The sequence below is a fragment of the Podarcis cretensis genome, assembly GCF_951804945.1.
Source record: "Podarcis cretensis genome assembly, chromosome: 6".
In the NCBI taxonomy this organism is placed as follows: domain Eukaryota; kingdom Metazoa; phylum Chordata; class Lepidosauria; order Squamata; family Lacertidae; genus Podarcis; species Podarcis cretensis.
The window spans coordinates 55,595,774-55,620,573 of NC_137175.1; the positions used below are offsets into that span (position 1 = coordinate 55,595,774).

Consider the following 24,800-nt stretch of genomic DNA (forward strand, 5'->3'; position numbering starts at 1 on the left):
CAGCAGGTCACCAGAGTTGGTGAACAGCTCAGAAAGCACAGGGCATCTGAAACAAATTAGATCTCTTATAGCCACCCAGAGACCGATGATGGATGGAGGTCTGTATTTACAGCAAAACTAATTGGCAACATACACAGACATCTACACGCACCTCCCCCATGCAAGAAAAAAAAAGGGGGGCAGTATATTATTTTGCCAGACTTCAGAATCACTGGGACGGTTTTATAATTGTAGAACATTACACTGCTCAATATTTTTTTTTTTAAAAAAAAGAACAGGGAAAGTTTTCAATCTAATACAAGCATTTGACTGGAGAGTTAAAAATAACAGGGAACAAGGAGTTTGATTTGGAAGTGAGTTTTATTCATGGACTTTGCTTGGCAAAAATGTTTCCAATTATAAAACAATTCAGAAAGTGCTGCATTAATAAATGCCCTCCCCTCCTTCTCTGTTAAAGGGGCTGAGATTTTAAAAACTGAAGTGGATAAAGGGGGCGGGGGGAATATGGAGAGTTATTAAAATATAATTTAATATAACCTGCATAAAGTACATCTATACCACAGATGGAGTCTATTGCACGACAAAATCTGAAACAATACAAAAAGTTGACTTAGTAACTTAAGTGTGAGCTGCTGATTTTTAAAAGCAACTCCTCTTCCAGCTCAGGAACCTATTATATACAACAAACAGCAAACAGGACCCCTTTCTTTTAATGTCATGTTGTTGCTGGGTTTTCTAAAAGGCTGGGAAAGAGAAGGGATGGAAAAGGAAGAATAAATTAGTGGCCTGAAATCTAATTTGTTGCATTGTTTAAATCAGTGTTTGCTAATAAAAATTTTCTGTATTGCATAGACAGAGATGCTGCACAGGCAACCTTTAAAGTGGTATTACTGGATGACAGGGAAGAAATAACCCACTTTGGAGGGGTGCACAAGTTTTGAACATGAAAAACAGTGTGCACATCTTACCATGGGGTGGGGGGGTGGGAGTGTGATTTCTTTCTCATACATTACAAAGAAGACTAGACATCAGAAAGTGCAAATCGCTTGTACTTCCTATTCCCTTCACAGTCAGTAACACACCAAACTGCTATTATTCCTAGAGATTATTATGAATTTCCCTCAGTATCTGAAACTAGTAAGGTTACTCCCAGATCCTTTATCTATTGTACTAAAGCAACCTACCTCTCCTAAATCTGTATATATTCACTACTAAGGTTTAAAGGATATTGGCTGTATTGAAGTCAACTACTGCTAAATCACTTAAATCCAAGCACCTGCTTTCTGTTTTGTTTTTTGAAAAGATCGCTGTATTTCAATTCACTTTCCCAGAATAAAGCAATAGCAAGAATAAATGGATTGAGGATTGCACTTAATACTCTTTTGCACCAGGATAAAACATTACTGTGTATGGCCATCGGTTTTACTTAAGTCAACAATCCTGTGAATTGACTGAAGATGACAATTATTACAAACTGTCCGCTCCCAAAAGGTTCCTTAAACAGCAACAGACTTAGGTTTCTCCCTTTGATATATTTTTTTTAAATATTTTGTTTGGCTACATTAAAGATGAGGCCCTAATTCTTACTTATAATAAAATCTGCTGACTCTTCTTTGGCAGTAGAAACGGGTCTACAAGATTATAAAATCCGCTGACTCATGTTTGGCAGTAGAAATGGGTCTACAGGATTGTGCAAACCAAACTTGCGAGGCTATTTTCCACCATCCCACCAGTTTCTATAGAAATTAGAGAGCAGATTTTCTTCCAAAAGGGAATTCCTGCTTCTGCATTATGGTTAATGTTCTATTTGCTTCCTGTCTCAGTTAAGTTTGCTCTCTCTCCCTCTCCAAGATCTGGGAAGCTGTGCCTTGTATAAACAACCATCAGAAAGCACTGGAGTATGTGAACACTTAGTTCTGCTGAAAACACAATCATTGTGTTATTCCAAGTTGATGAAAACACCCTCTGCAGTTTTCCCTCGCAAGGTCCACATGCCAATCAGCGTTTGTCAGTGATATAATTTTCTCCCATAAACACAACCTTTGTACAACTTCCACTCAGAGTAAATAGACATAATTCCCAAACCAAATAACGCACGTCGAAGGGAAATGGAGATTATACAAGGGAGAGAGAGGAGGAAGAAAGTTACATGAGAATAGCTCTAATTGCAAGTGTATGTGTGTAAGGGGCGGGCTGTGGGGCAGTAAGGGATGGGGGGGGGAGAAACCTCTTCTAAGGAATCAGGCCATGGAAGGGGGAACTGGTTTATTTCTTCACACTGCAAAGAAACTGGTTAAGGCAAATATTTGGGGAAAATGTTTTTATGCTTGTTGATGGTTTGAGACCACCAGGAATCGCTGAAAGAGGGATTCAGGCTGTTTATGGACAAGGAAAACATTTGTGTTTTAGACCTGTCTAAAAGGAAATGGACAATATGCATTGTTAAGAGACTGTTGCTTCCTCTTCTTCAGTCTTTGCCTGAGGACATACATGGGGCCCATTTTTTTCCCTTTTCTTTTTCCAAATAAAAATGTTATATATTCCTAGGGCAGTTTTACGGAATGTGGGACATGAGCTGGTTGCCATTGTTTTGACAGAGTCTGAGATGGATGGGACTGTTGCAATGTCTGTTCATGGTACTCGGTATACCTTTCCACTTGTGTCGCCTGAGGACATAGACAAACTACCTCAAGGACCGAGACTCGCCATCTGTTTTCAGGACTCTTGTCCATCCTGGCTTGTGAAATCCACCAGGGATGGGTGTTTGTACCTTGAAGTAATGGGGCAATCTTCACTGTTTTGAAGCCTAATTCAGATGCAGTGGTTTCTGATAGTTATAGCCTAGCTCAAATTTACAATTATTGAGGAGGGTGTCTGAGTATGTGGTTGTTCCTTGACGCTAGGCACTGATGCTAATTATTTAGATGTATACAAATCTCATTACAGGCTTAGTTTGGGGAGAGAAATGGCTTTTGTTGCTCTGATGGATAATTTATGCTGGGGAATAGATGAAGAGAGTGCAGGGGAGCCTAACTTCAATGAAATATTGGGGGTGGGGGGCTCAGGTAAGCACCATCACACTTAATTGATCACATGTTGTGGCACATACAAACATTTGAATGGAAATGTCCATCAATTTTGGGGGGTCCTGATCCCCTCAAATATTTTAGGGGGTGGAGAAGGGACCCCAGCCTCTACGACTTGGCTCCTATGGGCTCTCAGAAGCTTTCAGCTAAAGTTAAATGGACCATAGCAACCTTCTGGATCATTTATCTTGTGGTGTTACAGTGGTTCTGATTCTTTCTGAAGGAGCTGTCCTGTCCTGGCAGATGGTGCTGGGGGTCTTTTATTCCCACCCATGACAATTGCCACAAAGTTCCAAAATGTCTCTTGAGCTTTTTAACATCTACATCTATCTGTTGGAGGAAGCCATCTGGAGGTTTGGATTGAACTTTCACCATTATAGGAATAATACTCAGCAATACCTTTCATTTCTACCTACTAATCTCAAGGAAACTGGAGAACTCTTGAACCGGTACCTGGAAAGAAATTTGGGGTGGGTGAAAGAATAAAAACCCTGAGTCTACATCTCGACAGGAGAATTCTGAGTGTAAGGGAATCAAACACTGTGGGTAGAGGTTTAAAACTGGTGTCAGATGGGGTTGCACACCCCCTGAAGGTCCATGTAGACTGAGTAGGAATCTTCCTGGAGCTGCTACTAACTGGGAATACGCAGGTGGAAATGGTAGCGGCAGCCAGTAGCTATGTTCCTATCTGGAGGATTTTGCTCTTGCTTTCATTACTATGTACCTGAAACATTCAGGCTAGACTACTCTATGTGGGGCTGCCTTTAAAGATGCTTTGGAACTTCCTGCTGCTGATGAAAACAGCCACAGTTGAATACTGAATAAATGGCCAGCAGCACTGGAGGCTACTGCATTTCAAAACTCAATGTAAAATGCTGGGTTTAATCTTTATAGCCTTAAACAGTTTGCACTCAAGCTGCTTGAAGACTACCTTTACCCATATCAGCCTGACCACACTTTAAGGTCAGCAAGAGAGATACTACTCAACAGCCCATCTCAAACAGTTAGATTGGCAGACACTTGGGAGAGGGCATTTTCTACAACGGCCCCACACCTCTGAAACATACTGTTATCTGGGGGTCATCACTATAGGCCTTTAAAAGGTAAAGGGACCCCTGACCATTAGGTCCAGTCGTGACCGACTCTGGGGTTGCAGCGCTCATCTCGCATTATTGGCTGAGGGAGCCAGCGTACAGCTTCCGGGTCATGTGGCCAGAATGACTAAGCCGCTTCTGGTGAACCAGAGCAGCACACGAAAATGCCGTTTACCTTCCCGCCCAAGCAGTACCTATTTATCTACTTGCACTTTGACGTGCTTTCGAACTGCTAGGTGGGCAGGAGCAGGGATCGAGCAACGGGAGCTCACCCCGTCACGGGGATTCGAACCGCCGACCTTCTGATGGGCAAGTCCTAGGTTCTGTGGTTTAACCCACAGTGCCTAAAGAGACATTTATTTTACTTAGCTTCAGTTGGAACTGTTACATTGTTGGGAGGCTGGTGGCTTTTAGCTGTATATATGTATTGGATTTTAATATTTTTGGACTGGGTAGATTTTGTGTGACTGTTGCCTTTTATCAGTCAGTTCTGGTTGCCTTTGTTTCTTACTTTAATTGTGTAAATAACTTTCCTAAACTTTTTTTTTAGCAACCACAGCAGCAGAAATAAACAAATAAATGGTTTAATAAATAAATGAATGATGCTCAGTTTTAGCCAAGACTCAAACTTATGTTTCAGCTATTTCCATTTACCCTGTTTGAAAGAATGGATGGAATTCAGCATTTCAGTTCAAGCTGATTATGTTTCCTACACTTTCCATTTCTGCCATCATGCTATTTCTGAAGAGGAAAAATAGCATTTAGATAAAATGATATTGTTCTTATTTTATCATTTCCATAAGCAAGGTGCTTTGGAACATTGCTATGCACACTTTCAGCTGACCATTGTTGAATGAAAATTCTACATATGCATGACAATCACACCTATAACAATTTTTTATGTTCATGCTGCCTAAACATATTTCTAGGCATATCAGAGCCTAGAAAAATGAGCCTATTTAAAGGCGACGCTACAACTTGGGCTACAACTTGCAGTTTTGTAAACAGTCAGAGATGATACAGTAACCACTTATTTTCTATTAAGTTTCATTACCCATAGAAATAATCGCTTTTGTTTTGAAGGAAAAAGTAGCCTTTAAAAATTGGGGGTGGGGGAGCTTGTGAAGAGTCTTTGTGACAGGATTAGGGCCCTTTGTCAGTTTCCTGCTGGAAATCATCAATTGTGGGCAGCCCTTGAGGAGAAAAGATTTGGGCGAGGAAACTGCATGGGCCCCCAGTGAGGATCCAGAGCACAGTCTGGGTTGGGGCTCCACAGCAATTTTTTATTCAAAATAAAAGTTTTTAAAACACACGCATAAATTAGGGCCAAATAAGAGATGCCATTATTCATGCACTTAACAATTACTAAACAGATAAACAACAGCCATGGGAACTCTAGATTGTGCCTGTGATGTTGGAGGGAGGATGACTTTAACCCTGTACCCATGTCAATGTCACCCCCATGACTGTTGTTTATATTCAGTGGGAAACGCACCTTTGCACCAGTTTCTTCAGACGAAGGAAGAAATTGCTCATCATAATTTTGTTTGACTGCTTTATGATTTTAAAAAAAATCATCAACATGCATCGCTTGACCCTCTCCCCCGGCTTGGCTGCCACTCTTACCAATTACCTTTGTTTCCAAGTCAACAGAAGCTATTTAAAAGTCAACACCACAGTTTCTAAGAACTTGAATACATTAATCTGACTGTTCCTACCCCAAGTACCCCACCATTTTTTTTTGGGGGGGGGGGGTTCTGGCAAATACAGCATTTTTATTAACATGGCAATGCAGAAAATTGCATTTTTAAGATGCTGTTTGACCATCTGAAAGCCATTAGCTGTTCAAAATAACTGCCATGTGATCTCATAAGATAAAAGGACACCAGATTCCTCCAAGGACAACAATCAGGGCACAAAGGACTTGACAGATGTTCACAAACTGCAATAAATTCAAAATTTGGTTTGACAGGGCAGCCCAATATGTGAACAGGATTGCAACCTTACTCTGGTGCACTGAAAGCAACAGAAAATTTTTTTATGTAAATAGACTTGATTCTACCACTTCAACTTCCTCAGGAATAATGATGAGCATTGGTATTCTAATTCCCAATGATTTGATCATTCTATTACTGTGCTCACCCATTGCATTTAGGAGCAGAAATCCAGTGATATAATCCAAATAAATCCAAATAAAAGAGGTGGAATGGAATCTTGCACAACTTTTAAATGTAACCAGGACTCAATTTTGACTTTCTGAACTGCAAACATTTTCTCATTTTGCTTTATTGTTTTCCACACTCCAAAACTATCTTGCATCTTTCCTGAAATGTATCAATAATTTACCAAAATTGACTGAATCACAATCATATACCTTATTGCTCTGTTCATACTTTTGGAGTAGCTGTAATAGAGTTGGTAAAAGAGCCTAGGCCTGGTTCATGATTAACATATTAGTCTAAATGAAGTTTATCTCCCTTGAGGCAGTTATGTGTGTGGGCTTTCACCATGCAAACTAGCAGAAAGTCAATCCTGTTGCAAACACGTGCTACATATTACCATATTTACATTTTCCTGTTTGGAAAGATGGGAAGCTTGCTGAGGTCCTAGGTTAGGTGAGCTGAGAGTTGAAATCTTAAACCGTTTCATGCTTATTTGTTTTATGATCCTATTGGGTCCAGTGTTTATCCAGATTGTTCAACCATCTGGATTAGATAATTTGTTGGAAATTAACAGTGTTTGATGGTTATCAGTCTCAGAGTGATTAAAACTGGTTGAAAATTTATGGAGGCAGGCAGAAATGTCCTACACTGAAACATGGATGCTCCCTCCCTCCCTGAATAAATCCCCTGATTTATGATGAAGTGATAGAGGATCAATGTGAATCTCACCTCTCATCATCCATCATTTGGATCCCAAGATGGAGGTACAAAATGCTAATGCACAATGCATCATTCTGGACTCTAAAACAATTCAGAATTAGGCTGAATCTCAAACAGCCTTGATAATACTGTAACATTTTATTTGTCTTGCCACCCATATTCTTCCAGTAATCCAGTTTTGATCATATATTGTAAAAAACTAAAGAAATAATGAACATGTATGTGCTATTCAGATGTCTACAGGAGCCTTTCCCTGGTGACTAACACATAGACAACAGTGGTTAGGCTATATTGACCCAGAAATGATTCTTGCTGGTAAAAGGCACTACTAGCCACTAAGATTATCTGGGCCTCTGGTGACAGAGATGGGCCCAGGAGTATTCCCAGACTATGAATGTGCACTTTGGGGGAGTATAACCTCATCCAAAGCAGGCAAATGACTGATTATATGGACTCGATGATCCGATCACAGTACCTCTGGCTTGCCACAATTCAGTCAGGTTACTGGCCCTCATCCAGCCCACTACCAACTTCAGACATCAGTCCAGGGCTTGTACAGCTTCTCCCAATTCAGATGTTACAGAAGGTATCAGTAGTTTACTGATGACAGCTCGCCCTCTATGGCCAATGGTATCAGAAGCTAAGTAAGAAAAACAGAGTTACACTCCACTTGTCATCCATTTGATAAAATTCATCCATCAGGGTGACCAAGGCTTATTCAGTTCTGTAACCAGGCATGAAACCCAACTGAGTCGCGGCGGGCCTCTCAATTAGTGTTTGTTGGATTGGTGATGTATATTACCAAACGTACTTGGGGAGCCATTAACCACAATTACCTGCCTCTATTCTGTTGCACGTCAAGTGGCTTCTGTAGTGTCAGAATGTGCACACAAGAACTAACTGCATCAAACTGGCAAAATCTAGTTCCAGGATTCTACTACAATCAACTCTTGAGACTTTAGAGCCTCACTGAATTCTCTGCCATTAAAAATCCATATAATCACATAATTAAAGCCCTGAGCATTTGAAAAATTTGCATGCATATTTGCAAATGCTTTTAAGATAATGTTGAATGTATTCACAGAGCTTTTATCCTCAACATACTTTTTTAAGGCACACTTTGCTTGGAAATTGCTACTAGTAAACCAATCATGTGAGATTTTTGTTAAGAGCATGTCATTACGTCAAACCCTCCCAGCAGAGCCTCGGTAAATATATATTCGGCAGCTATTTTGCAGTCATTGACATTTGACAGTGTACTTATATTTCCTCCTCTTAGCATGTTTTTCTCTTGAAGAGCACTTGACCTAGGCCAAAAATATCCCACAACTTTCATCATTATTTACTGAGTGGCAGCAGCACTAAAAAAGAAATTCAGGATTTCACAGGCTGTTAAAGTTTCATGGAAACCTGAGGTCCATTTCTAACACTTAAGTATCTTGTTGGCAAAAAATAAATGTGGCATTGGATTTAATTAGGAGATGTGGTATCACTATTTATGCAGCGAATTCCATGAGGATGTGAAAGTTAAGAGTGCACTTTGCATTGAAAGCTAACCTTTCTTTTGCAGAGAGATAGCAAATGATGTAATGCCATTTCTCTTCATATTAACCCACTGAAAAGTTTTTCCTGTTTTAACTTTCTTAAAATCAAAACCTGATGTTTAGAAAAGATGTACCTAACTTTCCCAAATATTTAGCAGGAACTGCATTATAGAGCAGTTTTATATTTGTCCATTTGAAAGCAGGAGCCCAAATATTTATTCCCTCCCCCCCCCCCGTCTTTTATATTTGTTGTCACTAACTTTTGCCCGAACAATCAGCCTCACCCATGGAAGCTTATTTTAACAATTATATTATATGTATATATATATATTTGACACAAATTAGAATTTTTGACATATTCATTACCTAAAACTAAAACATAATTAAAACAATGGAAAAGCTAGTGTTGTTACTTCTCTTAGTAATGTACCATTATAATGACTTTTTCTTCTTTATTTGGAATGTCAATTTCAGTTGAAAGAGCTATTGTAGTATTCTGACTATAAGGCTGGGCTAGGGTATGGGAGACCCAAGTTCAAATCTCCACTCAGCCATAAAGTTCACTGGGTAACCTTGAGCTAGTCTCTTTCCCTCAGTCTAATCTACCTCACAGGGTCATTGTGAGGATAAAATAGGAGGAACTATATTTGCCACCTGGAGCATCTTGGAGAGCAGGATATAAATTTCTGAAAAAAACTTAGACCCATATCCAAAGAGTTGCTTATCTGTGTGCATTGGGACTTTTCCCCAATGGTAGCATCTTGTGTTGCATCAGAGTCTACTTTTAAAGACCTCCCAAGTGTCATTATTGAGCTGTCAAGAGATGAGGGGAGGCTGTGGAAGGCAGGCACATACAGAACTTCCCATGTATCATTGCACCCCTCATAACACATGGTCTCCTCTGGGGCACCTGCAATAGAAAGTCTCTGTCCAGACATTTTGATAGTTTACGACTGTTAATCACATGCAGGGACGCAGGTGGCGCTGTGGGTTAAAGCCTCAGCGCCTAGGGCTTGCCGATCGAAAGGTCGGCGGTTCGAATCCCTGCGGCGGGGTGCGCTCCCGCTGCTTGGTCCCAGCGCCTGCCAACCTAGCAGCTCGAAAGCACCTCCGGGTGCAAGTAGATAAATAGGGACCGCTTACCAGCGGGAAGGTAAACGGCATTTCCGTGTGCGGCTCTGGCTCTGGCTCTGGCCAGAGCAGCGATATCACGCTGGCCACGTGACCCGGAAGTGTCTCCGGACAGCGCTGGCCCCTGGCCTCTTAAGTGAGATGGGCGCACAACCCCAGAGTCTGTCAAGACTGGCCCGTACGGGCAGGGGTACCTTTACCTTTACCTTTAATCACATGAGGTTGCTGTCTAAAGAACTGAAACAGGCAAGGAACAGCTGGCCTCAATATCACTCTTCAGAGCCATTAATTATCCTAGGAAAAACACATTACGGACAAAAGTGGAACAGTTTCTACAGAGATATCTTATTGATGTACTTAATAGTCTCCCCCCGCCCAAAGTGATTGGGTTAGAAACGCTTCATTTTGGAGCTGTTTTCATAAGTACACAGCAGGGGTGAGAGTGATGCGAGAATCATTTGATACTTTTCTGGAGTTTTTTTTTTCCATAGTGATGGCAAACACTAGTAGGACACAGCTTAGTGGTATGTAGTAGAGGTTTATGGGTTCAATCCCTGGGATTTCTATCAAGTAGCAGGTGATGGGAAAGAGACTTTGAAGAGCTCTTCTAGACAGCCACTTGCCTCTTGAGTCGACAATACTTGGCTAGATGGACAAACAGACTGCTTTCTTTGTAGTAATGGTTGATTACCTAATCATCAGTTTCTTCTGTCATAACAAAAGATTATACAGAAAATATATTTTTATGATTCAGTTTAGTTCAACCCTTACTATGAGGGAAGATTTGAATTGTGAAGGCTGGTCAAACCTGGTTTTTCTCAGAGGCATCCTAAGCAAACATTAACTTGGGAAAGAAAGGCTAGCATGCATAAGTGGCCTTGCAGTGGGGAATTGTGGTTGTCCTATCAGGCAGCCCTTGGGTCTGCGGCTGCTGTTGCTGAATGTCTGGTCATCTTGGAGTAAGACCTTCCTCATCCATGAATTGATTGTGGATGAGGAGGCTGATCTAGTCTGTATCATTGAGATCTATGTGGGGGAGAAGGGTGGAGTTGGTCTCACCCAGCTATGCCTACCTGGCAACAGGGCAGTCTTGAGGTTTGGGTAGTGGGAGTTGCGGTAGTCTATAGAGATTCCATCTCTTTCTCCAGGCTCTGTGTCCAGTTGGGAGGTGGATCTAGACTATGTGTTCCTGGCATTGGGCAATCAAGACAGCTTTGCTGCTTTACCACCCATCTTGATGCCCAGCTGTCTCCCTGCCTGAACTGACACAGCTGGTCTCAGAGGCCATGTTGAGGACTCCCAGACTGCAGGTTCTGGGGAACATCCTTGCCAAGCTGACTGGCACTGGGGTGGCTCAGGACTTCATGGCTGCCATGACAACCATGTGGCTCTCCCAATATGTCACCAGACCAACACATGTGGCAGGCCACTCTCTGGACCTTGTTTTCTCAATTGGGCAGGAAGACATCAGTCCCTTGTCATGGTCAGATCACTTCCTCTTGAGATTTAGGCTTTCAACACCATTTCCCCTCTGCAAAGGCACGGGATCAGCCTTCGGAGGCTGATCAATCTAACAAGGGCCAATGAGCCATAGCAACCTTCCAAATGGTGATCCTGGTAGGGTTGCCCTGATTTGACCCGTATCATAGAACAACCCTCAATCCAGGGTCAACTCAGCCCTCCAATCAGCCAGCAGGCTGGCAGGCTAATGCCAGATTCATACCCAATACCAACACCACAGAATCATAAAATCATAGAGTTGGTACCCCTACTTACACCTGTAATCTAATCAATAAAAATTGTGGCCTATTTCAACTCAAATACTGATGTATTGTGTCTTATTTCGCCTCTTCTCCAGCCTGGCTGGGCTGCATACCTCCTGCAACTGGGTATGCAATGCTATGCAGATTGATCCAAATTTATAACTTTTGCAATGTATTTTCATCAGATATTTTAAGTGCCTATCCATAATTGCTTCTTTCTACTTTGGGTGTTTTTTTCATCTTCATGATTTGCATTTCATAATCCAAGATAGAAGGGGTAGTTTTACATAGCAAGTAAATGGGAAGGAGGGAACCAACTTTTTGTCCTATATTGGTTGCCCACCTGCATGATGGTGGATCGGAATGCTTTGCACTCCCCACTTTCGTGAATCAGAGGAAGTACCTGTGTAACTTTACAGGTGAGCTTCCTTTGGCTATACATACAGTTGAGGAGGGCAGCCTTCCAGCTGTTTTGTTTTTTACTAGATCCCTGAGATTCACCAACCATTGCCAGCTGAAAATACTATGTTATGACTGACAAAGTCTCTCAGGCACAGTTGGAAGAACATGAGACTCTTAATCCCAGGGCTGTGGATTCATGTCCTGTGTTGGGCAAAAGATTTCTGCATTGCAAGGGGTTGGACTAGATGACTTGCCCTTCCAACTCTACAATTCTATGAACTGGAACCGTAGTATTGGAAATATTGCAGTCCCCCATATGAGCCTGTCCATATAGTAAGTTCTTTTGGAGAGGGCCTTCTTTTTGTCCAACCAACATTTGAAGTGTGTTTGCTAGGAAGTCAGTAAAGGCCCTCCCTAATGGCTGCTCCCAGGCTTTGGAACTCCTTGCCAAGGAAGACCCGCTTATCCCCTTTTCTGATGACTCTTCTGGTAGGTAAGTATGTTTTTATTCAGACAGGCATTTGACAAGCTAAGCTGACTTGTTTCGGTCAGTGTAAATATGTTTCAGTTTCAATTTGTTCCACTGTCTCTTGCATTTAATCAACATGTATTATCTGCCTCACTTTGGATTGCTATTTTGTATCTTACACTGCATTTTACTACTATTGGTTGGCCTGAGAACCATTTGGGGAAACAAATGTAACAAACAAATAAATAAAAACAATGTTCAATCTCCTGTCTGCAGTTTGGAAGTTCATCTGCAGACACATCAGGTTGCATGTGGTCTGCCTCCAAGCCATGCAATCAGAAGTAAAATCTACCAATTGGATCAGCTTCTTATCACAACTGAATTGATTCATTTATCCAATTTATATTTAGATCCTAAGATCTGTGACACCGACACTTTCAGGTACTTGCCTTATTGTTTATTTCAACAAGTTACATACCACTTATTGTGATAGTTGCTAAGCAGTATACAATGAGGTTACAAAAGAGAAACAGAAGATAAAAACTTTTTAAGATTAGCCATAATAATTAAAAATGCTGTCTTAAAATGCTTGATGATTTATTCATTTATTAAGTATTCCCCAAGCCCCCAAAGCCCAGCAGGGAGTGGACCTGTCGGATCTCAGCCAGGAGGGAGTTCCACAGAACTGGAACATATCTAATGGTCTGGTTGTGAGATGTGATCCATGAGAGGCAGTCAGATACAACATTCCTTGTTTTCCTAGAGTGGACATGCAAGCGGATGTTTGGTCCAGCCAGTCGAAACTTCCTGTTCCTCCTGGGCTGGAGCATCCTTTCCTTTGCATGTGACTAGAGGTGGGTGTGACCTTACCTGTCCAGGTAACAAAAGGACAAGTCACGCAGCACTCTCTTTTTGACTTCCTTCTTCGTTTGACCAGCTTTTTAGCTAGGAATGCTCTGCTAGCTTCTCAGCTAGCAGAAGCACTGGGATTATTCCCCCATATGGGGTAGATCCACATGTACATATTTGTAGCTAAGTCTGCCTTCAGGAATCCAACTGTGAACTGATGTGAGTAAACTTCTTTTATTGACTTTGAATAAGAGTCGTGTCTTTATTCTTTTAAGAGGTATTAAAGGGAATTTACCAGGAACGTACAATTCAATCTGAGACAGACTGAATTTTATAATAGTGAGAGACTCACATTAGCCTGCAACCAGCTATCTGCTGTGTGTAAGGAGGGGAATGTAAACCCTGCTAAGTAAAGGAACTTGCTAGAGGAAGTTAGGAAGGATATTAATAAACAATATATCCTCTCCTGCAACCCTGAACATTCCCATACTTGTTACAATAGGTTCTTGGCTCACAGAATGACCATTGCTGTATGAAATATGATTATGCTTAGAATGTGTTTATTTTTCATCATTTTCCTTTTAATATTTCTGCTTTTGACAGAGACAGAGGCAGTCTCTATGAGAGTCTTCCATTGTAAATTGTGTGCTTTTCCTTGTGGACAAAGTGCCAGAATTAAAAGGATGCGGTAAGAGGTGGGACTTGGCATATGTGAATCTAGGTGAAGGAATATCCAATTACTGCCATGCACAGACTACTTACTAAAGCATATCATTCTAAAGGCATGTTAAGACTGAGCAGTGCATCACAGGAGCCTAGTGCACATAAAGTTATTTCACTTCCAGGTCAGAGATGGGAACCAATTGGTCCTGAACCACATCTAAATTTCATTAGCAAGTCTCCTGGGAGGCGGGGGGGGGGGGATATATGCTTTTTTAAAAAAGGTGCTTGCATCAAAAAGTTGTATCAAAGCACCAAAAAGTTGTATCAAAGCACCAAAAAATGAAAAACAGAATAGAATAAAATTTGGGTGGGGAAGAAAGCAAATTTAGATTTCAAGAACAATAAATATCCAATAAATAAATGGAAGACTTAATTTTCATGCTTTGGTTGGAGTTCATTAAATACTCTTGTGTGTGCAGGTATTTCCAATTACAGAATTTTAACATCTTGAAATAAGAAAAAAACCCCACCTCATTTCACCTATTGGTTGCACCCTGATAGATCTTTCAGAACTTGAAATTACATATTTGATTTTTTTAAAAAAACATTAAATGTGGAAACACTTAAATATGATTAAAAGCAGTAACAACCCAATTTTAATAACATTTGATATTCTCCATTCTGTGGATTCAGTGGATTAGGTGGGCACAAGAGTATAAGCATTAGAGTGAAGGTGAAATCTATGTCCCATATCCTCATTCGGTCCTGCACAGAGCAAGTTAGTTATGCTCTGAAAAAGGTGCATTATTTGCATTGCGGTGAGAGGGCATAAGGGATGGGGACAGTAGATGCACATAGGTTTTTTCATTTACTCTAATGGCCCTTTATGATGCCTGTTGATGAGGAGAAGAGTGAAAACTTGTCTCTCTTGAGCGAATGAGGATCCTTTGCATGCAAGCACTGGACTTGTAGTAGACTGGAAATTGCCCACAAACAATTACAGTGAAATATACAGAGTCCACCCCTTCCCCCACTTAAACATATGGTATGTTTCAAAAGTCTTTTTTTCTTAATCTATTTGTTTTTTCAGGCTTTCCTAATTGTTGAAAGATTTGTCATCACCATATATTGTAATGCCACTAAATGCTCAGTGTTGTGATTTAGTATTTTAATGTGTTTTGATCCTATGAATTCTCAGATTTTCACTATGGTTTTATTATTATGATTTTTCTTGTAAACCACTTGGAGCCTTCTTTTGTAAGCGGAACCACGAGGGACATCTAGTCCAACCCCTTGCAATGCAGAATCTTATTCAGGTTCGGATTCAGAGTAACTAATTGTTACTCAGGGTAGACCCACTGAAATTAATAGACTTAACTTAGTCATGTCACATTCTTGTTCTTTATAATCTGCTTTGCATTTCATCTGAATGAAAAGTGGCATAGAAATATAATCACTCAATCATCCGTTTCAATGGGGCTACTCTGAGTAAAACGTAGTTGAATACCACCCTCTGTGACTCTCTAGGTAGCATTGATGGCATGACCAAAAAGACACTCTTTGTCATAATGGTGGTGGTGATGGGATGTATGCAAAGATAAATTATATTGTTCCTGAAAGGTCATAGAAAGCCATTGCAGATGCTAGTGTCACATGATTCTGCTGATGGACACCTCCACATTTTGCACTAACTAACAGGGAGGTTTGGCTCATGTTCTCTTGATAACTCAGCTTTAACTTCTTAAGCACTTATTTATCTGATTTTAACTCAGGGGTACAGTATTTGCCCTGTTGCAGCTTCAAAGGTGAATGGGAGTCAGCCCTGGACTTGCTCTCTTGGCTAGAAAATACAATTCCACATCAGCCTTGGGATGCTTGTCGGATCACACTGAACCAACTGCATGCAACTTTCCATGTGGTTGTACTTCAGGGCCACTGGTTCTCATATGTAACCAGTGCCGGATTTACGTATAAGCTAAACAAGCTGTAGCTTAGGGCCCCGCTCTCTTGGGGGCCCAAAAAAAATTTAAACGAAAAAAACCTGATGTACATTTCCAAACTATAAGATAAAAACAAATAAAATAAAAACTACATACAGCAACAGTGTCTTATGTTGTGTAGGCTCCTATGATGTAAGTAATTGGCCCCGCCTGCTAGCCTGCTCCCTGCTAGCCTGCTCATTTCTATATATAGGGTGCCTAAATTCTACATGGGCTGGTTGCATGGCAACATGTGCAATTGGCTTTAGATATTTATAGGTTTAGATATCTATTAGGTTCAGAAATTACCATAGAGCATACAGTGGTACCTCTGGATACGACGGGATCTGTTCTGGAGCCCAGTTCGCATCCTGAAGTAAACTTAAGACGTGATTGCACGTCTGCGTGTGCGCGAGTCATGTTTCGCTGCTCCCGCGCATTCGCATGATGTCATTTTGAGCGTCTGCGCATGCATGAATGGCGAGACCCGGAAGTAAAGCGCTCCATTACTTCTGGGTCACCACAGAGCGCAACCCGAAAATACATAACTTGAAGCTACTTCAACCCGAGGTATGACTGTATATCCAACACAAAACAGCGACGATTTCTTGTTGACAAAGGACAGCTGGACATATAAAGGGCCCCATTACCCTCAGTAGCTTAGGGCCTCATCAAACTTAAATCTGGCCCTGTACGTAACTAACTGGTATGAGAGGAGGCTGGGCAGGAAACCTTGCGTTTAGGATTGGTCATTTTGACAGTGGGTTGTATGAGCCTTCCTGGATCGAGATGCTTAACCCATAATTCTCCCCTTTGTCTCCATCCTGGCCTTTGCTCGCTCCTTAAGGTGCTTGCTGCACATTTCTTCTTATACGGCACCCCCTTTTTGGCTTGCACACGTAAAAAAGTGGGATGCTGCCTGCTTACGTGTGGTCTCGAGGGGTGCCAGAGCGATAGCTGGCTGTTCTTTGGCTGTGGGGGCTGCAATGTTGGAGCTGCAAACGAGTTCAATTAGCAGTTCAGAGCGGAGACCCCACACACGGGGCCTGGGGGAAGGGAGGGCGAGCTGCCATTCTTCCCTCCTCACTCCCCCAGGGTGAGTGCGCCGACCCCTGGCACAAGGGTCATGCCACACCGCAGACAGCGCTGGAGCTCAGGAAAATCCACAGATCAGAGATGCAATCTGTAGCCCTATTCAATCCCCCTCGCTTGTACAACTCAGGGGGTCAAAGCTGGATCATTTGGAAAGCATTTGCTAACATATGGATTGCCTTTAAGCTGCGACTTTTTTTAATTCGCCGCATTTCCCAGTTTCATTTCTTAATTGTGGGCTGAGTTCCCCTGACTTGCGTTTCCTGTGCCGCAGAAAAGCATCGCTGCAAAGAGAAGGTGAGGTCTGCATCCTAATCCAAATAGACCGTGACAAAATCTTCTCCTGTCATGTCACTTCACAAAGGCAGACGGCGAAAGGACAAATATCCCAAACCTCCCATGGAGCAGCCGCCTAGCCAGGAGCCAATTGTATCAAAAAGGCCTCATATTTATTGCTTTGGAAACTGTCAGAAAATCTTTAATTGAAAAATGGCAATCATTTATCTCCCCAAATGGGGAATTTGTATTGGGGAACTTCTTCCACTTGTGCTTTTATGTTTACTAGTATGAAATGAGCCAGCCCTGACCCCTGAACAGCCACAAGCCCTTGTTCAAATTGGCAGGCTTTCACATATGGAGAGGTAAAGCGTTGCCTGGATTCAGCTCTGGATTCATATCGCTTGCCCAACTATGCCACCACCATCACCATCACTGTTTGTGTATTGCGAAGAATTGTATGAAAGTCTACTCACAACAATACAATTAGCATGGCCTTATTCAGTAATTTGCAAAATTAAGTCCACACAAAAGGTTAACAATCAGCATATCTGTAAAATTATTTCTTCCTCATTCCCCCCCCCCCCCGCCCCCCAAAAAGAAAGTGCCTGGATCTATTTTGAACATGTCCTGCAAAGCGAATGGAATGTAGTGACCACTCCACCAGCTGTGGAAAAGGTTCTTCCTCCCTGTTTTGCTTTGCTTTTAATCATTAGTTCTCTACTTCTGGTTTATTTGTTTGTTTAAAGAATTTATATCCTGCTGTTTAGCCAAAAAGCACCCCACAATGGCTTACAAAAATCAATTGTAGCTCCGTTTTGAGCAGAACTGTTTCTCATTAGCCCATTTTTAATAGAACTCGCAACCAACTATACATTTTTACTTGATTAATTATCTGCCTTTCAACTGATTTGAGTAATGAATTATTAATCAATTACATTTAAATAAATCTGCATACTGTCAACATATCAGCGGAAACATCTTTTATACTCAGAAGTATAGGATTTTGCATTTTAACAAACACAGCCTAGTAGCCTCTGTTAGTTTATTCCCAATTGCAGTGAGACACCAGCATCAAAATACCCTTGAAATACAGTGTTATGAGCACATGCAAAAGAATAACCATTTCACAGCTTTGTAAAAAAGAATAACACTAATTCCTGGTATACCAGAATTCTAATATTGTGGAAGTACTATATGACATTAGAAGGGGAACGACATGTCTGCCTGAACTATGACAAATTTTGATACTATGAAGGAATTTTGTCTGCAGCTAATGATTGTTGTCATGGGCAGTACTTTGTCTCAGTACCATACCTATTTCTCCTCTGAAGTGAGCTTGCAAACTGACAGGGAAGTTGCATGAAGCAGATGTTTCCCGAACTATTGAATCTCAATCCTTCCACACAGAAACTGGGACAATCCTTGCACACACATGCCACACTAATGAAAATATTGAGGATCCAATTCAGATTTTTCACAGAAGTTGGCTTTTTGTGGTAGAAGAAAAGGCAGATTTTTTTGAGTACATTATTCCAGAATACTAGCCAAATAATGATGCTGTTGTGTGACAGCATGCCAAAACCAAAAACGCCCCCTGCCCCCTAAATAGTATGGAAAGGCACTTTCCATCTGATTGTTTGTAAATCTATCAAAGTTTATTCCAAAGTCTTTTGCCTAAATATAAAAGTTGGGGTGTGAACAAATGGCCTCTCAATGCCCCCCAACCTATTTGTGGACAGGGGGCTGCAATATCACTGAATTTATTATGGGGAGAAGAAATTCACAAGTTTATACGGGGTGGGGGAACACCACCACAGTTTCTTTATATGAAGAGAAAGCTACTATGTTGGCAGCTTGGCCACCATTTTGTATCCTCCACAGTACCTCAGAGGTACAGAGGCACCTCCAAGGTACTGATGGTGGCCACCACAAAAAAGATGGAATCTGTAGAGTGGCCTTCTTTTTGGGGGAGGTGAAATAATTTAAAAAATCATAGAAATTTCCTCAAGAAATGGCATGCCAAGTCTGACCAATTACCTTAGTATTGCCTACACTAACTGGAAATGGCTCACCAGGGTTTCAGGCAGTGGTGTCTCAAAGCCTCATCTGGAGATCCTGAGGAGATGGAACCTGGGACCTTCCACATGCAAAGCAGATGATCTACCACTAGGCTATGACCCTTCGCCTACTGATAAATTTTGGCTCAGCTGGACAGGAAAGCAATGTCAGGTCTTGTTTGAAGTCTCTGAAATCTGTCCTACTCAGTGCTAGAAGCTGCAGTGCCTGGGCTGACAGCCTAAGACTTGAGGCTGCAGGAAGGAAGTTGGCCCAGCAGCACTGTTGGAGAATACTGTGCTATCACAGCCTGGCCTTGTATAAAAGTGTGGCACAAATGTATCTGCATTGTGAGGGCCGGAGACGCTCCTAGCATGACATTCTGTATCTGATCCACTGTAGGCCAGTTAGAAGCAATACTGGTGAGAATGTATCACATAGCCATAGCAATACAATATAGCAGGGGTTGGCAACGTTTTTGGGGCATGGGCTGGTTTGCAATACTGCAGATACCACAGTGGGCCAGTGTGTGTGTGTGTGTGTGTGTGTGTGTGTGTGTGTGTGTGTGCATGCACAAACGCCATTTCCAGTGCTCCTTCCGGCACAGAGGAGGTGTGCGCAGCTTCCCATTGGCTGAAGGAGCTTCCTGCAGCCAATGGGAAGCTGCCCAGCATCGCGGAAGGCGGTCCCCGTTCTGCTCTGTACCGTTTAGCGCAGCATACAGGAGCCGATCGAGCAGGAAGCGGTTAAATGACCCCCATGGACCACTTCCGGCTCATGGGCCTTAGGTTGCCTATGCCTGCAAAATAGTGATGAAGAGCAGTGCATAAGACTTTGAATAACCATATTGTTTGTATTTTTATTTACACGCCTCTATTTATCTTATCTGTTTTTATATAAAGGGCAGGTTGATTTCTCCCAGCAATCAAGACACTAGCCAAATCAAGTCAATCCCATCTCATCTTACCCCTCCCTGAAAGTAATACCCCTAAATCAGCATCCTTTCTCACATGAGGACACAGAGTTCCTGTCAACTTGCATGTGTAGCCAAAATCAAGATGGGGTTCTCAACCAACCCACAACTTGTTGCATCTTTCCCCCATGGAAACTGAAGTTAAGCAAAAACTGTGAGAGGCTGGCATGGAGGGTGTGGGCGGGCGAATTTTTACATATTGGCAAAAATCAGTTGTCTCTCTTGACACGTGCCTGATTCATATGCCTGCATGCGCAGATGAGAAGATTATAAGCTAGATGCCAGGGTGAGATGTACTTGCAAGTGAGGACAACCAATGAAAGATGTATGTGTTTATGCAGTGGTGCCTCGCAAGACGAAATTAATCCGTTCCGCGAGTCTCTTCGTCTAGCGGTTTTCTCGTCTTGCGAAGCAAGCCCATTGACGGCTTATCGGCTTAGCGCTATTAGCGGCTTAGCGGCTTTTAGCGGCTTTTAGCGGCTTTTAGCGGCTTAGCGGATCAGCTGATAAGCGGCTTAGCGGCTTAGAAAAGGGGGGGGGGAAACCCCGCAGGAACTCGCAAGACATTTTCGTCTTGCGAAGCAAGCCCATAGGGAAATTCGTTTTGCGAAGCGCCTCCAAAACGGAAAAACCTTTTGTCTAGCGGGTTTTCCGTCTTGCGAGGCATTCGTCTTGCGGGGCACCACTGTGTGTATATTTTTGTGTCAGCTGTCTAACACGCCAATAATTGCTTGCCTTTCAGCCTGATATTTATTTGGATGCAAATCTCAAAGAGTTCAATGGGACTTACTCCCATGTAAGTGTGTATAGGACTAATGCTTTAATCTTATTAAAGTCAATGGGATGAACATCAATTTAAATCCAAGGACTTTGGCTTATCCAAGTTTTGTATCACTGTACTTAATGTGCATTTGAGTGCATGTGTATGTACATAAACATTATTGTGTATTAATGAACACATGTTAATGTAGTTATTGAACAACTTGGGAAACAAGGCAACACCCAAAATATAAACTGATAGACATCAGAAGGCAGCCCTATTTAGGGAAGTTTTTAATATTTAATGCTGTATTGTTTTTAACATTTGATTGGGAGCTGCCCAGAGTGGCTGGGGAAACTGAGCCAGGTGGGCAGGGTATAAATAATAAATTATTATTATTATTATTATTATTATTATTATTATTATTAACTGCTGGCTGGAACCTATCACCTACTATAGCCTGTTAAAGCCAATTTTGGATACTTTGCCTACTATTTTCTTGGCTGGCAGCAAGCATTAAGACAATTTTGATGTTTTATTTATGAGTGGTGGGAAATTGTAAAGTTTTCTTTTTTCAAAAAAACAACAAAAAAACTCCTTCTCCGCTTTCTTCCCAGCTGAAAACCATTTCCCCTCCCATGTTCTCGTCCATCTGCACCTTATTTGTACAAATGTTCCCGTGTCCTTAGAAATCATCTTCACACACACAAATACCCACACACCAGCCTGCTTCATATTGTGCCTTAGAACATTTGTGAAGATTTTTGTCTCCCTCAATACGGAAACAGCGAGTGAGAGAGAGAGAGAGAGACGTTAGCGAAGGGAGGAGGGGGGAGAGGGGGATCGCCCAGAGAAGTGCCTTATTCATTCTCCCGAGCCCCCTCTTTAAAGCTGCTTTGCAGGGCTCTTTAATGTTGGGCAAACTGAAAAGAAAAACAATAATTAGAGATAATTGCTTGTGTCCAAACACAGGCATCAAAGCCTTTGGGACTCATTTGTCATGGGCCCTGGTGCGTGATCCAGAAAAGTGACCCTTATTTTATTTAGAGTGGGGGGACACATAGAAAGTGGCAGATGGAGGGACCCCTCTGCACTCTTCGTCAGCTCAGCTGTGTCTGCCAAGGAGAATAGGCACAGAGGCCGGGATAAAAGGGATGGAAAGGAGGGTCACAAGAGGTTGAATAATTACCAGGGTAAAGGGTAAGGGAGTGGGAAGAGTGGAGGGTACTTCACCACCACCTTGGGGTTAGCTCCATGCATGTGGCAGGCTGTCTGGGGGCTGATGGGGTGGGCATCCGCTCTCATTAACTCCATGTTTGGGGGAATCACACACATTAAAGGAGGAGGAACCTCATTAAGACAACCAAGATCTCAACTGAAGCCCTCGGTGCTGACTTCAATGGAGGTGGTGAATCACCACCTTCGGCTGAATGGGGGTGACCTGAGAGCAAATGAACACTTGATTTTATAGGATTTGGGGGTCCATCAGCCAAAATTTGATAGATAAAATATTTTTAAAACAAAACCAAAAAACCCACACACACCACACATCTTCATTTGTATGTGTGCAATTTTTCACTCTCCCTCTCCTTCCCTCTTTGGCTAGAATTTAGCTACGGGTCTGCAAAAGTTTCACAATAGCAAACGTTCATAAAAGGAGGCTTATTTTCAAAGCAGGCTCAGTTCTATTCTTTGGACCCTGTGGAAGGGGATGGGGGGAGAGAGAGGATCCAAATGGCAAGTGGAGAGGAAGGAAGAGCTGTTCACAATTTTGATTTGAAACACAATCAATAGAAAGACATACACAGCAAACATAAGGCTGCTGGTTGCTTCTTTTTTTTTAAAAAAAATGGTCCACTGTTGGCAGAAAAGTTGTGATCACTTTTACCATGTTAAAAACTCCCTATCTGAGGTTTCATACTTTATTACAGCCTCCATCTATTTTTTTTTTCTTTAATAGTGAACTGGGAACTTTTAAAAGGACACTTTTTTTAAAGCTGCTGGTATTCTCTCTCATTGCTATCCCTCACTCACAGCTTCTTTAAAACCAATCCATTAAAACGAGAGAGAAAGGAACACCTTTTAATGGAAGGAATCAATTAAAATTGGGAAAAGCAATGGACAGACTTGCCAATAAGATAACTCTGATCAGAAAATGAACAGAGCAAGCTCAGCTATGGCACAACTCCAGAAAACCTTGTATGCTGCTGTCTTCACAACTCATTGCTTTGTATGATAAACTGGAGTGAAGGTTTTTAGCTGCCCAGCCTGCCTCTCTGTAATGAGACTGTAATGACCTAAACGATCTGTTGATTAGGGACAATAAATCTGTCCTTTTCATCCTGTCATTTCATTGGCCTGAGGAAGGTTATTGGCTTAAAATAAACTCAGCCGATTTTTCAAAAAGACTTTAAGCAGTAGGTGGGTGGGCATGAATCAAAAGTTCCCGAATGACAATCATACTTTTTTAAAAAGAGAAAAAGAAAGGAAAGCTTTGCAGGAAAAACAATAGTAGATGGGTTGTGCTCTTTGTACATGTATATTAATTTATATGAGATTCAACCTTTTATAATTAATTTTAAGTGGGATACAGCTTGCACACATATGTTGTATTTTATTTTCTAGGTTTTAATCTGATTTTAATGACATCCTCTCTCTTTGTATGTGTGAAAAGTTGTTCTTTCTAACTTGCAAGTTCAGAATATGGCAGAAATAATGTGTAAAACAGTATGTCTGTAATCCATAACACATTTACTATTGAAATGCCCCACTGGTGTTTGCACTTCATTGAGATTACTTACTCAATTGGTTTACAGACTAAGGCCTGTATCCTACATGTGCCGTGAATGCTCAGCTGGGTAAAATGTGAAAGTATTGATTCATTAATCATTATTAATTGCATGAAAGCCTATATATGTAACTGCATAAAAGCCATTAACAAAGCAGTATTGCAAATTAAGCATTCACGAAGAAAAAAATAAGATAAAAGGCAGCAATCCTGACATTTACCTGGGATTAAGCCCCATTGAACTCAATGGTGCTTAATTCTGATTAGACAAATACAGGACTGCACTGTAAAGTCTAGCAAGTATTGTACATATTCCTGTGCATGTAGACACATCGTGATGTGCTCTGAGACACTAAGGGAGAAAACAGTTTAGAAACTGAATGAATGATTTAGTAATTTAAAAGTTGTCAACTGAATTGGGATTGAAATAATGAAACTTAAATGTATGCCTGCAAAAATTTCAGTGTACATCAACTGGTGGCCACAGGCCCATAAGCTGTTTGTGTACAGTACTTTCAAACCAGGTATCACTTCAAGTGATAACTTGCATTGCATGAAGCAACCATCAGGGCCATTTTTTCCCCTTATTACTTTTCATCACATCAAAGGTATTCTGAAGAGTTAGGGAGCAAAACACCGCATGGGTGAAGAAGTCCTTAAAGCCATGGAAGTGATTAACTTTTTCACTGATTGTAATATTACAATGTAGGCTTTTGATCCAATTTTAATCACCTCTGTTCTCTGCAAAATTATTTTTTTTCAGGGGGGGGGGGGTGGCAGTGCTGGAAAAGTCTATTTTGTGGCTAATGAATTTAATATGATTTTCCTAAAAGTGAATAAATTGATATTATTTAAAATAGAACATCTACAGTTTAATTAAAATAATCTGATCCTAATCTGATGTAATATATTTGTTTTTCACTTGTTAAAAAGCTAAAAATGCAATTCTATGTATTTTTTGACTGGAGGCAAGTTCCACTGTGTTTCAAGG

At 41.4% G+C, this 24,800-nt stretch overlaps 1 long non-coding RNA gene across 2 annotated transcripts; it reads right to left on the reverse strand.

Annotated features, from left to right (window-relative positions):
- Nucleotides 1-447: 447 nt before the first annotated feature.
- LOC307219197 lies at nt 448-7,945 on the reverse strand. Of its 2 annotated transcripts, XR_013840320.1 has the most exons (4): nt 7,899-7,934; nt 4,835-4,921; nt 3,486-3,539; nt 448-743 (listed from the first exon to the last, which is right to left on the reverse strand). It is a non-coding gene; the product is annotated as an uncharacterized lncRNA (long non-coding RNA). The 2 variants fall into 2 exon arrangements; XR_013840319.1 differs by lacking the exon at nt 3,486-3,539 and having other exon boundaries at nt 7,899-7,945.
- Nucleotides 7,946-24,800: the final 16,855 nt, after the last annotated feature.